At 40.7% G+C, this 16,611-nt stretch overlaps 1 long non-coding RNA gene across 1 annotated transcript in view; it reads right to left on the bottom strand.

Moving 5' to 3' along the window:
* LOC142829592 (uncharacterized) overlaps positions 1-14,958 on the bottom strand; it is a 38,473-nt gene extending 23,515 nt beyond the window's left edge. The window contains exon 1 of the long non-coding RNA XR_012904142.1: positions 14,686-14,958. This is a non-coding gene — a long non-coding RNA (uncharacterized LOC142829592). The remainder of the gene's footprint in view (positions 1-14,685) is intronic.
* Between the last annotated feature and the right edge of the window lie 1,653 nt (positions 14,959-16,611).

Genomic DNA, 16,611 nt, shown 5'->3' with positions numbered 1-16,611 from the left:
TTTGTCTGCCTTCAACTTCCAGTTTCCAGATCTGGGATTATCTTGTGTCTGCTAGATCAATCAGGTAGTACCACATTTCATAAGCAGTCTTGTTGACTTCATTGGGACTGTTTATGGTGCAAGGTATTCGACATGAATACCGATATCATAATCCTGAGCATCCAAACTGTACACTTATCTGTTAAGTAATTGGGACTATTTTGTCGGATTTAGGGATATATTAAGTATTCAGTGCAATATTCATTATCCTAGAATGTGAATAGGCACTTTTTATGTGCCTGTTGCTTTGTGTGAATTCCTTATCTCCTTTACTGATATCATTTTCTAGACTGAGATGATTCCCAATGATAAACCAACTCTCTGATTATGTAGCTTCACTATTTCTGTCACCCAAATGTGGCTTGCACTGAACTCTTAATGTAAATTCCTGAAGTGCTTTAACCATGAAAAAATGTAGAGATCTGTGAACTACTAGCAATTAAGCAAAGGATGCAGGAGGTCAAAAATCTTTAAATGTGTTAATTATGTGATTGCTAAAATTTAGAGTTTCATAATAACTTAGTGTTCTGGACCTTAGTAGTTTTCTGTAAGATTTCATTTTGTCTATTTTCAAGGGGATTGCACAGTTTCAACTGAATCTAAGAGAGCACATATGGGACAGACCCTTGATCCTAGAAATTAAAAGGATCCTTAAAATTGGATCCATGTACATCCTTAAAATTGTAGTGATATTAGGCCAGGTTTTCCAACACCTATTATAAATGAAAACTAATTAATTGTAACTAACCAGGTAGCTTGTTAAAGACTCATCAACATTTGGTTTGTTTGTTTGTTTGGATACATGAAACAAAACACTGTAGCTTACAAATTATATGGTTAACCATGCAACTCCATGTTCCTGTTGCCAATAGCATACATTCTCCTTGTGTTTTCTTCACCTACTTGTTGCAGCTTGTTTTTGTTTATGCTATTAATTCTTTAGAGTATGGACTGTCATATATTAATTTGCACACTGCCCAGTAAAATGAGTCCTTTATTATGACTGGGGCCTGAGGCATTACCTTTGTCTTAATATATATTTTAGAAATGTGTTTTGTCTGTCCGTCCATCTGTCTGTGAGTCCGTTTGTTCAAGAACTCCTCTGAAGAGCTAGGACCACCAAATTTGATAAGCAGCTTTCTCTTATCATAGCTTAAAGCAAGCTGAGGGTTTGGTTGTGCCAGGACAACGGGATGTGCCTGACATTTGACCGTTTCTTGTAAAATGGAAAAGGAGAGTGTGGCAGGAGGGAGTTATAATGTGGGATGACCATGTGTGTGTGGTGGGAGCGGGGAGGGGAGCAAGGGGCCAGAGATGGGGACTGGGACAGTTTTATAATCCTATTGAGTCAGAGGACAGCAGGAGTGGAAAAGGGGAGAGCTCTATACTATATATTTCAGAAAGTTTATCTGTGTGTCTGTCCATCCCCCAGCTGGGGGGATATGTACATTTTCCCTGGTTGTGCCTGCTGAAGCTGCAGAAGCCATGGACAGGCACTTCTTTCCTGGCCCCAAGCTGCATAGAGGTGAGAGAGAGATGGGGTTGTTTTATCTCCTGGAGTAGCTTGCATACTGAACCCCTCATCCTCAGCCCCACCCTAGAACAATTATTTCAATGAAGAAAAACAAAACTTATTTGAGTTAAGAACCCAAACAATGCTGAGTAAATCTTCTAGTCATACTATAAATAGTTAGTAATTGTTTCTTTATTTAAACACTTGGATCTTTTCTGCATTAGGATAAATTTGTAGATATTCATAGGACATTCTTATCTTGTTCACATAACTCCTCACTAGGATTGCAGAATTAGACACTTCATTGTGAGAATGATTTAGTAGAATTTTTAGGGCTAATACAATCAAGCCAAGATATTGTTTTGCTCTATTCATTATAGAATTCTCAACAGTCTGTGTTTTGATTAGATATGTTTCACCTCTGACCAACAATTTAGTAAGTCTACAGACAAGTATGAAAGCTAGCAGAATGATCTGCCAGTAATAATGCAGGACATTACAATAGGCTGAAATGAAGAAATGCACTTTTTTTGAATTTCTTGTAATTTTTAGAAAGTTTTTGAAGCCCTAATCTTCTGAGCTTCATTCCCATGATAGACTGTAACAAGGAAAAAAAAATGAAATGATGAGGAAAAAATCTTACTGAAACCATTTTTAGCGACCAAGACCAAAATGAAAATGTACAACAGTATGAAACCTCTTCACTGTTTTTTACAAGTGTGTTCTCATTACAGTCTCAGGACTATATCATCTTTATGATTCTCCTTGGATAATGTCCTCCTGCTGTTGTGTGCCCTTTAATGAAACCCATTTCTAGGTGTTTTTCAAAGTTGCATGACATGCATTCAAATTTTCTGTGCTGTGATTAAATCTTTAACTATAAACAAGTGGCAACCCATCATACCCCAAACTAAGTTCTGCAATTTTTACTTCTATACCTTACTACTCAAATTGTTGCCACACAAATAGTTCATTTAGGGCCGTGGTCCCCAACACGGTGCCCGCGGGCGCCATGGCGCCCGCGGGGGCATTTGTCTGCGCCCGCCAAGTGCTCAGGGCTGGCCTGGCCCCGGGCACGTGGCGCATGTGCAGTGCCGGAGCCGGACCCGGGTGCGTGGCGCACGGTGACTGCCGGCCCCGAGCGCGCGGCGCTTGGGGGAGAGGGGGAAGAGAGTGCCAGCGCCGGCTCTGGGAATGCGGCTATGGGGGGGGACCCGCTCGGGGGGCGCCCCGCCCCCTGGGCGCCCGGCGGGCGAACGGCCACGCCCCCCGGGCTCCCGGCAACCCCAAATGGTTGGGGACCACTGATTTAGGGCATGTCTAAACAAGGACATTACTTTGAAATAACTAAAATCGATGTAATAACTCCTTGTTTTACAAAATTGAAATAGGGAAACATTCAAATTAGTTAGAATTATTCTGAAACAGTACATCCACGCTAATTGGAGCCAGCCTCGGACTTACAGTCCCTGAAAGCACTTTGGGGGAGGGCAACGGGAGGGCGAAGACTTCCTGTGACTGCTTTGTCAGGCAAGCTGGGATGCATGCTTACAGGGGCTCCGCTCTATGGCTGTGTCTCACAAGCTACTCCACCACTGCCTCTTCCCTTGTGGGACATAAAAGAGATGCAGTGTGCTCTGGTTGCCCTTGCAGATGGTACAGCGCTCACAGCATGGTACCAGAACAGCTGCAAAGCAGTACTCGGTGCACGGGCCTCGTGCTGCGCCTCATGGCTCAGTACGTCCAGACTGTCCACATGTTGCTCCAGCAGGACACGGACCAGGACCTGCAGGACAAATGCCAGCGTGGATTGCAGGCCCTGTTCCCCCAGGTCCTGGCACTCATGCTGCTGCACATGCCCCTCAATCCCCTGGACACTGAAGAATGCCACTTCTGGCATGGGGAGATGAGCTCGGGCTGGTGAGACCGCATCATCATGCAGGGATGGGATGACCAGCAATAGCTGCAGAACTTCTGCATGTGGAGGGCCACCTTCCCTGAGCTCTGCTAGTGGCTTGTCACTGCCCTCAGGTGATCAGACACTCACATGCAACCCGCCATCCCCATGTGGCCATCGCCCTCTGGAAGCTTGCCATGCCACACAACTACCGAGAACCAGTTCAGTGTGGGCAATTCCACAGTCGGGGTCATGCTCAGAGAAGCAGTGATGGCCATCAACCAGGTACTGCTACGGAGGGTCATCACTGGGGAACGTGGACAGCATTGTGGATGGCTTTGCTGCCAAGGGCTTCCCCAACTGTGGGGGAGGGAGGGCATAGATGACACACACGTCCCCATCCTGGCCCCCAACCACTGGGCCTTGAACTACATGAACAGAAATAGGTACTTCTACATAGTGCTGCAGGCCCTAGTGAATCACAAGGGACACTTCACCAACATTAATGTCGGCTGATTGGGAAAGGTGCACAACGTCCGCATTTTCCGGAACTCGTGCCTCTTAAGAAAAGATGCAAGCCAGCACTTTTTTCCCTGACCACGCCATCAGAGTTGAGGACATTCCCATTGTGATCCTGGGCAACGCATGAAGCCCTACACAGGCAACTTGGCCCCCACCAAGGAGCTTTTCAATGCCAGACTGAGCAGGTGTCACATGGTGGGGGAATGTATGTTTGGTCATTTAAAGGGAAGGTTCAGGTGTCTCCTCACCCATCTGGAACTCAGTAAGTGCAACATCTCCTTCGTGGTGCCAGCCTGCTGTGTGCTCCACAACTTGTGTGAGAGCAAGGTGGAGACTTTTCTGCCAAGATGGGAGGCTGAGGATGACTGGCTGGCCAGGGAATTTCAGCAGCCAGATACTAGCACCATCAGAAGAGCACATCAAAGGGCTGTGCTTATCAGAGTGGCCTTGAGAGAGAGTTTCGTACAAAGCTAGTAGTGAGACTCTCCCCTGTGCATCTCCAGAAGGAGACCCTGCATTCCCGCTGTGTGCCTTTCCTCCCCCATCCCTCCCTTCCCCTGTCCTCCCTTCCCATCTTCACCCTCCCCTGCAGAGCAAATAATAAAGACATGTTTCTTGAAACAATAGGACTGTTTATTGGAGGGACATAGAACAGGGGAAGGACTGGGTAGAAAATCTGGAATGGGAAAGAGGGAGCGGAGGGGGCTCAGGGATGGGGCCAGGAGTTGCGCCTGCCTCCAGGTGGTTGGGAGGCTTTGGCTGCCTGAGAGGTCCCACCGCCCCATGTTCTGGGGCCCTGGTTGTCCCTGGGGGTGGTAGGTGGGGAAGCAATGGGAGGAAGGGAGTGGAGAGATGGATGGTGTTCTGCTTCCCCAGGACCGGCTCCAGCTTCCCCCTTCTCTGCTGCCCCTGATATAGAGGCAGCAAGGTGTGGGGTGGGGGGGAATGTGAATAGTTGACTTGACTACCCAATAAGCCTAGGTTAGGCTTATTGGGTAGTTGACTAATTGACTACTCTTCTACATCCCTATTCCCCAGCTCTGCTGCAGGGAGTAGAATATCAGAGCATCAGATAGGCTGGTCTAACATTTCTGCACATTACCTATAGGCTATACGTAAATTAAATATTTACATATTTAATATGGATTTTCTATTTTGATTTGCTCTGTGAAATATCTGGCACCATTAATGGCTGCTATAGGTACGAAAGTCATATTCCACCTTTTTAACTTCCAAATTTATTTCATAACCTTCTCCCTTGGGACTGTCTTTCCCAGGCTTAAATTTTTTTGGGGGAAAAGAGTGTTTTGTTTTTTTAATTTGAGCAAAATTGTTTTATTCATTGCATGGAATTAGCCCAACAGATTCTCTGTTGGGCTATTGTTATTTCTACTATGTTGCATTTCCCAGTGTGAAATTTGAAATACTGCATCCAGAGGTGTCGTAAAGTTTCACAGATGTCTAGGCAGTGAAAAATGTTGGGTCAAAGGTGGTGAGAAATTCCATTTAGCAAGTGGAGCTGCACTGATTTACACCACCAGTTAAACTGGCCTTTTGTGTACAAGTCTGGCTAAAGTTTCATTAACATGAAAAATATTTGAATACATGTATGTTCCTGAATACAACTTGAACCTGAGAAAAGGCAAATAGCAAGTATTTTCAGTACTGATGCAAATATTTTGTACGGCTTTACTGTCAATACTTACACATATTTACCTAAAATATAAAAAATTAAATTAACCTCATATGGGTAAGTCCCATTGCACTCATAGGATCATGCTTCTACCCCTGCTGTCACTTTTTAAGTTATTAGGACTCCCAGTATGTTACTAAAGACAATAAGAACCACTTATTGTCACGTACATAATGCATCAATATTAAAATGGTAGTAAGTCAATCCTAAAACACTAATCAAAGTAGCAGGATAAATCTATCCATGTGTTTTAATATTAAAATATAACAAAAGAAGCCTAATCGGGGTGCTGAAATAGGTCTTGAATAATTTTCTCCCACATGCATGTATGGTCACCAGTTGCCTCTCTAGGTAATTTACAAGGCTCCCTGCTGTATGATAAAGCACAGGTGCTAAGGCTGTCATCCAGAGCAATGATTTATTAGCTTTTGTGGTTCTATAGACCTAATGTAGCAGGCACTAAATCAAGAGAATGTATACTGAAATAATATGTTTTCCAGTGATGACCCATGGCGACTCTTTAGCTGTTCTTGCCCTTTCACCACTGCTGTTTGGTTTTTCCATCTCTTCTCATTATTTTAAAACCCATGGGATTCACTTTCTGTCTTAATTTCTGCTTCAGTGTTACTTTTATTGCTATGGATTTCTAGTTGATGTGTCATACTACCAAGGAGCCTAGTCTAACACAGAGAAGGAGAGAGACCCCCAGGGCAAATGAGATCACAGAGAAATTCAGACAGCTGCAGCAAATCTCTTATTGTGCCAGACTCTGGTAGTCTGCACCATCCTTTTAAGCAACACTGGCATATGGTAAAAATATGTTTCTGTGTTAGTCTGGAACTTATTCTCTACAGCATTTTTCTTTGAGGAAATTCATTCAAAGGTCTCAACTTCCAGTTTTCATGACAGTGACTATCAATCAAAGTCACCGCCTGTTGATTATCTGAGTACCCTCTGAACAGATTAGAGAAATCTTTAATTACTATTAAATGCCTGTCAAGCATGGACACAGGGGAAAAAATCAGTCAGTCAATCAAGGTGCAGATTTAGTATAGATTCTGAATTATAACGAGAGAACACTGCAGAAAAGTAAATGAAATGTAACACATTGTGTAAATTAGGTAAAGCAGAAGACATTCAAAGGTGGATAAAGACACGTGGGCATTTTAAAAATAGGTAAAGTGAAATGAGCATTTGATCAGGGAACAAAGAATTCTCATTTGTGACTACCAGAGCCATGTCATCTCCCATTTGTGATCTATGTCCCAGTGGTAACTATAGCAATTGCTTATCACAAAGAGTAATATTAGGAGAACATGTATTTTGTTATTTATGGAGAGAGAGAAAATACCACTCTTTACTTTGGGTCTTAATTTCAGCGCCTCCCATCTGTTGTTTACTTGTCATAGGAACAAGGAGAACAGGCACCTGGAAAGATATTGTCTGTTGGGGTCCCTCAGCTCTGGAGCTCCATTTTCCTTTTTTGGTCTGATAGATTTCAGATCTCTTGACCTTTAGGGCATGTGCTTTTAGACTCATCTGTTTTCTTATACTCCTGGGCTGTGTCTACACTGCACCCCTTTTCCGGAAAAGGGATGCAGATTAGGCACATTGGAATAGCAAAAGGGCTTATTTTCCGGAGAATCACATCTAGACTGGCGCTTTTCTCTGGCTTATCCCCAAGCCGGAAAAAAGCGGCAGCCGTGTAAATGCAAATGCCGTGGGGGATATTTAAATCCCCCGCGGATTTTGCTATTCTGAAGTCTACATTAGCATCCCTTTTCCGGAAAGGGGTGCCAATGTAGACACAGCCCTGATGAAGTGGTAAACTGAGAAATATGTGATAGACAAATGGAGGGGGAGAAAGGATACCTTGTATTTTGCTTGGGTGAAATACTTTAAGGAACGGTCCATTTCCATGTGAAATTATCTGTACATCTGGATTAAAAAAAAACCTTTGTATTTGTAAATGTGGCTAAAACCACCTGAATAGATACTTAAAAAAAAGGTAAACATAATGAATACCAAATAAGATTATGGAGCAAAAGGCAAACTGATGGAAACAAAAATGAAAATAAAAATGTTTAATTATATTTAGATTCATTCTGTGGCTGATATGATATGAATAGATACCAGCTATTTGTATGAGAAGGCATAAATGGTTGCTGCTGTATGCTAAATGGAATAGAGGCATTTTTCATCAGAAACATGCAACATCAAACATAATGAAAGCTGAGAGAGAGAGGTATTTGAGACTTTACTCCTCTTCAGGTTGGCATGAAACCAGATTCATAGCTGTAGAAGAACTCCATAAACATAATTCACTGAAATGAGAGGGTGATAAAAGGCCTTTTGCTTTCCTTTTGCAGGGATAAATTACACCCGAAGCTACAGAAATGTTCTTTTCTAGGTTCAGATTAAGTGGGCTTGTATAATAAACATTTTTGTAACATTCAGCTATTTAAGTCCAGACAGCTCAATTAGGGCTGTGAGATAAAATACAACTTCTGTGCACTTTGTGAGCACTTAATGTGACTGAAAGCCTGTTAGCAAGAAATCTTGCTGAAAATAGGTCCTGTCAAGTGTTTAAGGAAAACTGAAATGGCATTGTATTTAAATCACAAATTTGAAAACCAGGAGATTTCTGGATGCTGAGTAATTTAATTATATTGTCATATTTGAGTTTCTTTGCTGTCTTAGTCTTTTTTATTCATTATATTTAATACATTAAAAAGCTATGCAAAAAACATGGGAAAGTTACTCATGCAAGCTGACAAAAGCCAGGAAATTTAAAGTTAATGCTGACAGTGCCATCCTCATTTTATGGAGTTATCTACAAAACACTGTTCTATTACAGGAGCTAAGGTTAGAGTGTCAACTGTGTGACTTTGAACTTCGCCTTTGTTCATTTGCAAAACAACTTTTTAAAACATCCTAGAACTTTCTAAACAAATTCTTGTAAATAACACAGAAAACAACTAGCCAGCCTACATCACAATTATGTAGTCTCTTATCTATACCAGAAATTAAGCACATGCATAATTTGTCATAATACAAATATTTGTTCTTGCTAGTTAAAGCTTGGAATGACTCATCAGCTTCAACAATTGCATGAATTTGATCTGAGAAATAATAATAAGACCCAATCTCAGCACAACAGTACAGAACAAGATAAACTCAATCAAGCAAAGCTCAATCAGGCACAGGAGTAATAGGCTGCTGTGAAATAATTTCACAGAGTTTTCAAAATTATCTGTGTGCCAGAGGACCTGCATGTGTGCTGCCCATCCTATGTTCCAGGAACAATTTGGGGCAGAGTGTTCTTGCGGTGGAGACACACAAGTGAATACTAGAAAACTTTGGCTCTTGGCCAGGTCTGTCACTCAATTGGTTTTATGATCTTGGACAAGTCACTGTGCCTCAATTTCCCTGTAGGTAAAATTTGTGGTATAATGAGGCTAAGTCAATTAATGCTTTAAAATGTTCTAATGGTCCCTTCTGGCCTTAAACTCAAAGAAGCTATGAAGGGCTTAAAGTCACATCTGGGGATTCAGCCCATTATTTATAAAATGAGCGCTTTAAAAACAAATACCAGCACTATATCACATTAGCAATTCCAGAAGGCAAACTCTGTCTAATTGTAATAGTCTTTCCTAATGGAAGTGAGGAGTCTAGATCCCTTAAACACTAGTAATTATGTGCCTATTGAGGGAAACTCCTTATAGGTGAGTGTATTATATTAAGATTTGTTATAGATACATTTTATTCTGAAGAGAAGATATTACTCATTTGAGAGAGAACTGGCTTGGAATTTTTTGGTGATCATCCTTCAAGTGACATAAACATATAAGGTTTTGGGGTAACATAAACATATAAGTAAAGATTCAATCACAGAATGGTTGTGTAATTAAGGAGGCAAAATAAGATCTCAGTTTTCTGTCACCAATTCAAATGGCTACAAATGTTTCTGTAGTTATTATACCAGCTATAATTAACAATAAAAGTGTTATTTTTGGTATGGATTAAATAACCCACCTGAAATTAGCCATTGCTAATTTTATAATTGCCATTGCAGCATAAATATCTTAGGAACCATATATAGTGCGAGAATGGATACTCAGCATGTGCTGATCATTCATGCTGATATAGCTTGAAGATGACAGTTCCATCTTGTCATACTAACAAAGTGAGAAATTGCTGTTCGCTTTAGGGCAGACAGCAGCTATGAAAATCAACATTTGGGATGCCATTTCCACACAGTAACAGTTTCAAATGAGACTGTAAGTTTTACATATTCTGATTCTCAATCAGAATACAGAATATTTTGGCAAATGTTAATTATATTAAAACCTGACAAAATGATTAAGAATGCTCTTTTAATTTCCCCGTTTTATTGCTCAGTCTGGAAAAAACCCATCAACACGTCTATGTAAAAATAATACTGAGAGGTTGCAATTTTCATTTGAAGAATCAGTCAAATATTTACTTCGATATAATACACTGTTTTTCATTTCTTGCTGGAACACCTCTTGTACTAAATGATTCAATTATACATGGAGGAAGTTACACTTGTGTGTTAAGGTAAGGAATTTAAATTACAGTTGAAAGTAATAGTTGAAGGCTAATAAGAAATGGTTTTAAAGGCTGATCAAGTAGGTCAGCCCACACTCTCCTAGTGCTCTAGTGACTCGTAATGAAAGCAGCTGATTTCCTGGTGAAGCTTGTTAGAATTATGATTCCATATCCTTATAAGGATACAGGCACAAGATTATATTTGGTAGGTTTTTTAAGGCAAACATCAAGTGGAATTATTACCTTATAGTATGATATAACTATCTATCTATCTGAGAGAGTTTGTCTGTTCAAGAACTCCTCCTAAATGGTAAGAGCTAGGACTACCAAATTTGGTATGCAGCCTCCTCTTATAACTTAAATGGAAGTAAGGGTATTGTTGTGTTAGGAAAACAGGATGTGCCTGGAATGGGATTACTTCTCATAAAATCATACAGAAAAGAGACTGAATTACCAGGAAGGTGAAATTGGATGGCCAGGAGATGCGCCCCTTCCTTCGAGGACTGCCCCAGTTCCTAGCCTTGAGCATCTCACCCGCCAGGTGTCCCTTAAGGAGGCTCATGGGGGCGGAGGGGCAGAATTTCCCCCTTCCCTGATTCATACTGGAACATTACTGGCTGTTCCCCTTCATCATTGAGAAAAGGGAAAGTATACAGTTTGCTGCATTCCTCACTCTGACTGGGGAGTGCAGGGGGCAGATGAACCTGAACCTGCCCTGTCCATGGTACATGATCCCTCCCCTGGCTGTGTCCGCTGGAGCTGCAGTGGCCATAGAGAGGCATTTCTCACCTGGCCCCAAGCTACTGAAGTGAGAGATGGTTGGGGTAGTCTTCTGTCTTTGGCGCACCTGCATACTGAAACCCTCACCCCAATCCCACCCCAGAGCAATGATTTAATTAAAAAAACCCACAAAAATTAATTGAGTTAAGGACCCGAGCAATCTAGTTAGCTATAAATGAACTTGCTCATAGATTACAGAGATTTATAGAGCTATTCTTAAGAAAAATGCTGCATGGGCTATTAAAATTTTTACTTATAAGTCCTTTATGTGCAGTTCATAGAAAGAAAGGAGGTAGTTGTTCTTTTAGTCAGTAATACTCAGACTGAGTCTTTTGAGCTGCAAGTGGCTCTTTGTAGAACATAACATTAAAATACTGTGTAATTTATTTAATTTAATTAGTAACCAATCAGGATGCTTTTACTGTGCTATTAACTAATTATTAATTTGCACTCAATGATTAGCCACTCAGTATGTTTTTACTATGATTATGTTTCCCTTGCTCACAAAAACCTGTTGAATAGTAGATGAAAGAATGAATTCATACTACTTTTTGGTAATGTTGATCACTAACTTGGCTTCTGAACCACTGAGGTCTGAGCATCCCTGTTCTAGGTTGTTTTAGAAACCAGAAGTAGGGAGCATAGAGGAGTTGTGAATGAGAGTGCAATAAGGGTTATGCTTCAGAGAGGCCAAGAAGGGGGATATGTGTGTCTATAAATATGGACATAGATTGGCTGCTTCACAGAGATTATGGCATGCAAGAGACATGAATTCCTGTTTGGGATCATGTTAACCTGTCCCTTCAGCCAATGCAATGGGCGTGCAGGTTTTCTGTTGCCCTGTGACAGGGTACCTGCCCCATACTGAGTGTCTCAGGGCTTAGAGTCCTAAGGAGGATGCATAAGAGGCATCCAATCACAAAAAGGGCTTATATGAGCAGCCAGTCAGGGCCAGGTAGGCTCATATATGAAGAGGTGCAATACAGAGCAGCTGTAATTACTCCCTGGAACTTGAAAAGGGAGGAGAACTGTCTGCCCTGTAGGCTGAAGGCAGCAAGCACCATGGACTGAGCAATGCTGCAGGCAATGAAAGGCAGTTCCTGGTGTCTGGACTGAGGGACTGTGACACTGTCTACTGGAAGGGGGGGGGGGGGGGACATGGAGTATGGCGCAGCTAGAGGGCTGTGTCATGAGGAGAATGCTGTGATTCTGGGAATGCTGTCGGTATCTGGAACAGAAGTGATGGTGGTGAGACATCACCAGGATAGAGTGCATGGGTGTACAGGGCTACTCTCCTGGATAGACAGAAGTAGGTGCCACAGTGGTCACATCCTGTGACATGGCCCCACAGAAGAATCCCCTGAGTATGGGTGGTTATTATTTATTTTACATTTATTCTACAGTAGCTCCTAATGGCTACAACTAGTTTGTCCCTCAGGTGCCACACAACCAGTAAATGATAGTCAAGTCCCTAAAGAGAATCTAAAAAAATCCAGAGGACTCCATGATACCCCTCAGGAGGTAATGGAGAATCAAGGGGACATCACTAGAAGATGATGCTGAGTATCTTTGAGGTATGGTTCCACTTCCAGCCTTAGTACAGATTTTTTGCCTCGGAGGCATCTGCATGAATCCTTAATGGTGATAGGGCATTTATGGTCTTAGCATTTGTGGCACAATCAGAACCTGATTCACCATTACCTCACACTTTTTTATAGTTCTTTTCACCAGATTGGCAGGTTATAGTTAAAATCCCTCTCCTTGTAGTTAATAATATTGCTGTATTATTTTATTTAATCCATTGTGTTTAAGTTAGAGTCTGGGTGACTCCATTTAGAATGGCAAGTTGTGACTATATTTCCTTAAAGGAATTATGGATTTAAAATGTTTGGGCTGTGCAGGAGGTCTGGATAGTATAAGACGCATGTTTCTGGGGGAAAGTCTGGAACTGAGAATGTGCTGCGGTCTCCTGAAGTATAGCCAAGGCTGATGAGAGCTAGGGTGTGACTGGCAACTGCAGTTACACAAACATACTGGAGTGATGTGCACACTGGCAAGCTGTTTGTGAGTGGTCCAGGTGGAGATCTACAACAGTAAGGCATTGAAAGCCACTCCAGGTTGCAGGGCAAAAACAATGCAGCCCTCACCGGTGTAGATTTCACTCTAGTATGTCACAGTGGATGTAAAAAATTCCTATTCAGATTTGCATAGGTGCAAATGATTGCAGAAAGTGCAAAGTGAAGCATCGGTTTCATGATACTTCCTGTGTGCCGGTGGTACATCTGACACATTAACAGGTAACCACAACATGCTATGACCAACAAGGTATTGGTCACAATATAAGCATCTTTCAAGAAGTTAATTCCAAAGGCCTTCAGAGCGACAGGTATATTATATATCTTATTTACTTCTGTTTTACACCTATGTAATTCTATTGACATCTAAGGCATTACTGTAGTTTACCAGATAAGAATCAGGTTGCTATAGAAGATAAATTACATGTGTGGAGTTTCACGAGAGAAAAATTCCCCATACAAATGGAGCTAGAGGGTAAGAAAGTGTTAAAGAGCAAACATAAAATACATAGATTCTCATGAACCACTTCTTTTAGCATGCTCGGGGCTACACTTGTTAAAGACAGTGGGTGAGTCCACTGTTAGTGGAGTGACAAGATAATTCTGTACAGTATAAATGCAGGAGGTCAAGCAAGTGCCCTTTGTCAATGCTTACGTCATATGTCTTAAGGCACTTACAAGTGTTCAACAAGGGAGCAAGAGTTGAAATAAAGGTTAAATCCCAATCAACAAAAAATATGATTTTACAATATCATTCCCTGCTGTGTCTGCAGCTTTCGAGGTTGAAAGCTGATCAGGAATTAGTGCTGCTCAAAAAGCATTAGCTCTCCCTCTTGAACTTCTTCATGGGAGGACTCAGCCACTAGCCATGAGGTAGAGGAGACCAACATAGCAGAGTTATCCTTCCTTGCAGATCCTTGCTGTCCCCGCAGAGCTAGTGGTCCAACACGTAGCTTCAATCTATATTAAGAGTTCCTAAAGGATGTTCTCTTCTGTGCCTTCTTTAAATTCCAGTGTAATGTACGTGTGCATTACAGATTTGTCAAATGTTATTTTTTTCAAAAGACTATGCTATCATGTAGCCATTCTCTTTGTTGCAAATCAATAAGCGATTGAGATAATATTTGGTATAAATATGTAAAAGAGAATTAACCAAATGTCTCTTTTACAAAACAATAATATTGGGGATTTGATATAGAAAATCAGTGTCACTGTACTGCATGAAAACTAGTAAACTAAACAAAGCCTTCCAGAAATGGGACAAAGGAAATCTGTGTCTGCTGTGTCATAGCAGCAGATTCAGTAAATGATGCTCAGGACATAAGGGTAATCTTGGGTTTGAGTTACTGGAGAACGGTTTATCGAGCAGGTTTTTTTAAAGGAATAGAGACAGAATTTGTTCTATTGTCAGGAGTATGTAAATAGATTGCTTTCAAAATCTAAACACAAAGCTAAAATAGTCTGTCCATTAAAGGGAACAAAGTACAATAATGGATATAAACCTAGATTTCCAGAATAGATCTTTTAGTATATCTTTTACTATTATATTTCTAAACACGAATAACAATATATAATAAAATAAATGCATACATACTGACATGGGAGCCGACAGCCAGTCCTCAGTACTGCCCAGACAGCCCTCAGCGCTGCCGGGAGCATGCAGTGTAGTGCTCAGGCAGTGATTTAAAGGGCCCAGAGCTCATGTAGCAGCAGCAGCCAGAAGCCTCAGACACTTTTGAATCACTGGGACCCTTGGCAGTTGCCCCCAATACCACCCCCATCTGCGAGCCTGCATACTATTGTTAAAATCCTGAATCATTATGTGTCTGGGGTAATTTAATACTTGTTGTCAAGGATTGTGATTAAAAACTCCTGGATTCTGTTTTTTACTTTCTCATTAATTCTCCGTGTTCCCTCAGGCAAATCACTAAGGGCATGTTTACACAGCAGGGCTAAAGCTGAAATAAGCTACGCAACTTTAGCTACGTCAATTACGTAGCTTAAGTTGAAATAGCTTTCCTCAGCTTTAAGCGCTGTCTACAAAGCAAGAAGTCTGAGAGAGCACTCTTCCTTGACTTCCCTTACTCCTTGTACGATGAAGTTACAGGAGTCGGAGTAAGAAGTCCTCCAGCTAGACATTATTTTGACGTTATGTCGAAATAACTGCTTGTAGTGTGGATGAAGACTATGTGATTTCAGAATGATTTCGGAATGATGTTAGTTATTCCTAAATAATGCTGCTGTGTAATTCTGAAAATACCGAGTTTGTTTCTGTGCCTCAGTGTCTTCACATGTGAAGTAGGATGGTATTATCATAATTATCTTACTTGCATTATCTCTTTGTCTTGTTCTCATTGTTATTAGACACTGGGTGCAATAGGAAATTATTTCAAAATAACTTATTTTGAAATAACTCCCAAAATAACTATTTTGAAATAAGCTTATTCCCCAAAGAAAGCAGGAGTTATTATTTTGAAATAATCAGCCCCTTATTTTGAAATAACAGGATTGGTAGTGTGGATGCTCTGCTTCTATTTTCAAAATAAGGGAAGTTATTTTGAAATAACTCCCTAGTGTAGATTAGGCCTGGGAGATCCTTGAATAAAAAGCCTGATGAAGTGCCTATTAAAGTCAATGCAAAGACTCTCAGTGGAGTCAATGAGTTTTGAAATAGTCCTTAGTCCCTAAGTAGAAAATATTGGTAAGTGACAATGGAAATTTGTTTTGACTGTTCCTCTGTGTTCTTACAATGGGCAAAATATTTCCCTGCTGTATTTTTGTCATAAGAGAAAACAGAGTTTATTATCTCAAAATAAGCTAGTTATTCATGGGTCACTTTAAGACTTTTTTTTATAATTATTCTTGAATGGACTTCCCAAAGCTTTAAATATTTAGCTTAGATAGGTATATGTATCCAAATATTTAAACACATTTTCCAGTGAGATTTCCATTACTGCCTTTTTCTGGAGAAAAAGGATGTGATGACCAGTCTCTCTCTATTGGCAATATGTTATTTCCTTTCTCTGTGCATATGAAACAAGAGCTTCATTAAACTCTTTTTAATCTCCCCAGAAGACTTGAAATCAGCTCAATTTGAGGTGAAGATTTGTCCTATAATTTTTACCCTTTCTGAACTAGCTCATCCTTTCCCACTAATAATCAACGTAGTTGAGGCTAAACTGTGTTTACATATTTCTCATTTGGGCAACATGGAATTTTAGTTTAGATTAATTTATCCACTTAAAAAAAAACTAGGACACCATTGCTCTTTATGCCCTTTTCAAATCAGTCTATAATAGTGAAAACAAAATCTTCAAGTCTGATATGATACTAAGTTTGGAGGTAGAGCAAATAATTCAGAGCAACGCAATCAGATTCAGAAGCAATTGTCTCATTTAGGAGACTGGGCCAGCAGATGGCAAATAGAGTTCAATGTAGAGAAATGTGAGATAATTAAAGTTGAAGTAAGGAACCAATCTAGGAAATAGATGCTAAATGGAACAATCATCCTGCACAACAA

Source organism: Pelodiscus sinensis, chromosome 5 (genome assembly GCF_049634645.1).
Source record: "Pelodiscus sinensis isolate JC-2024 chromosome 5, ASM4963464v1, whole genome shotgun sequence".
NCBI classification, from domain to species: domain Eukaryota; kingdom Metazoa; phylum Chordata; order Testudines; family Trionychidae; genus Pelodiscus; species Pelodiscus sinensis.
Note: the sequence above shows the minus strand (reverse complement) of the source record. Positions and strands in the feature narration are given on the sequence as shown.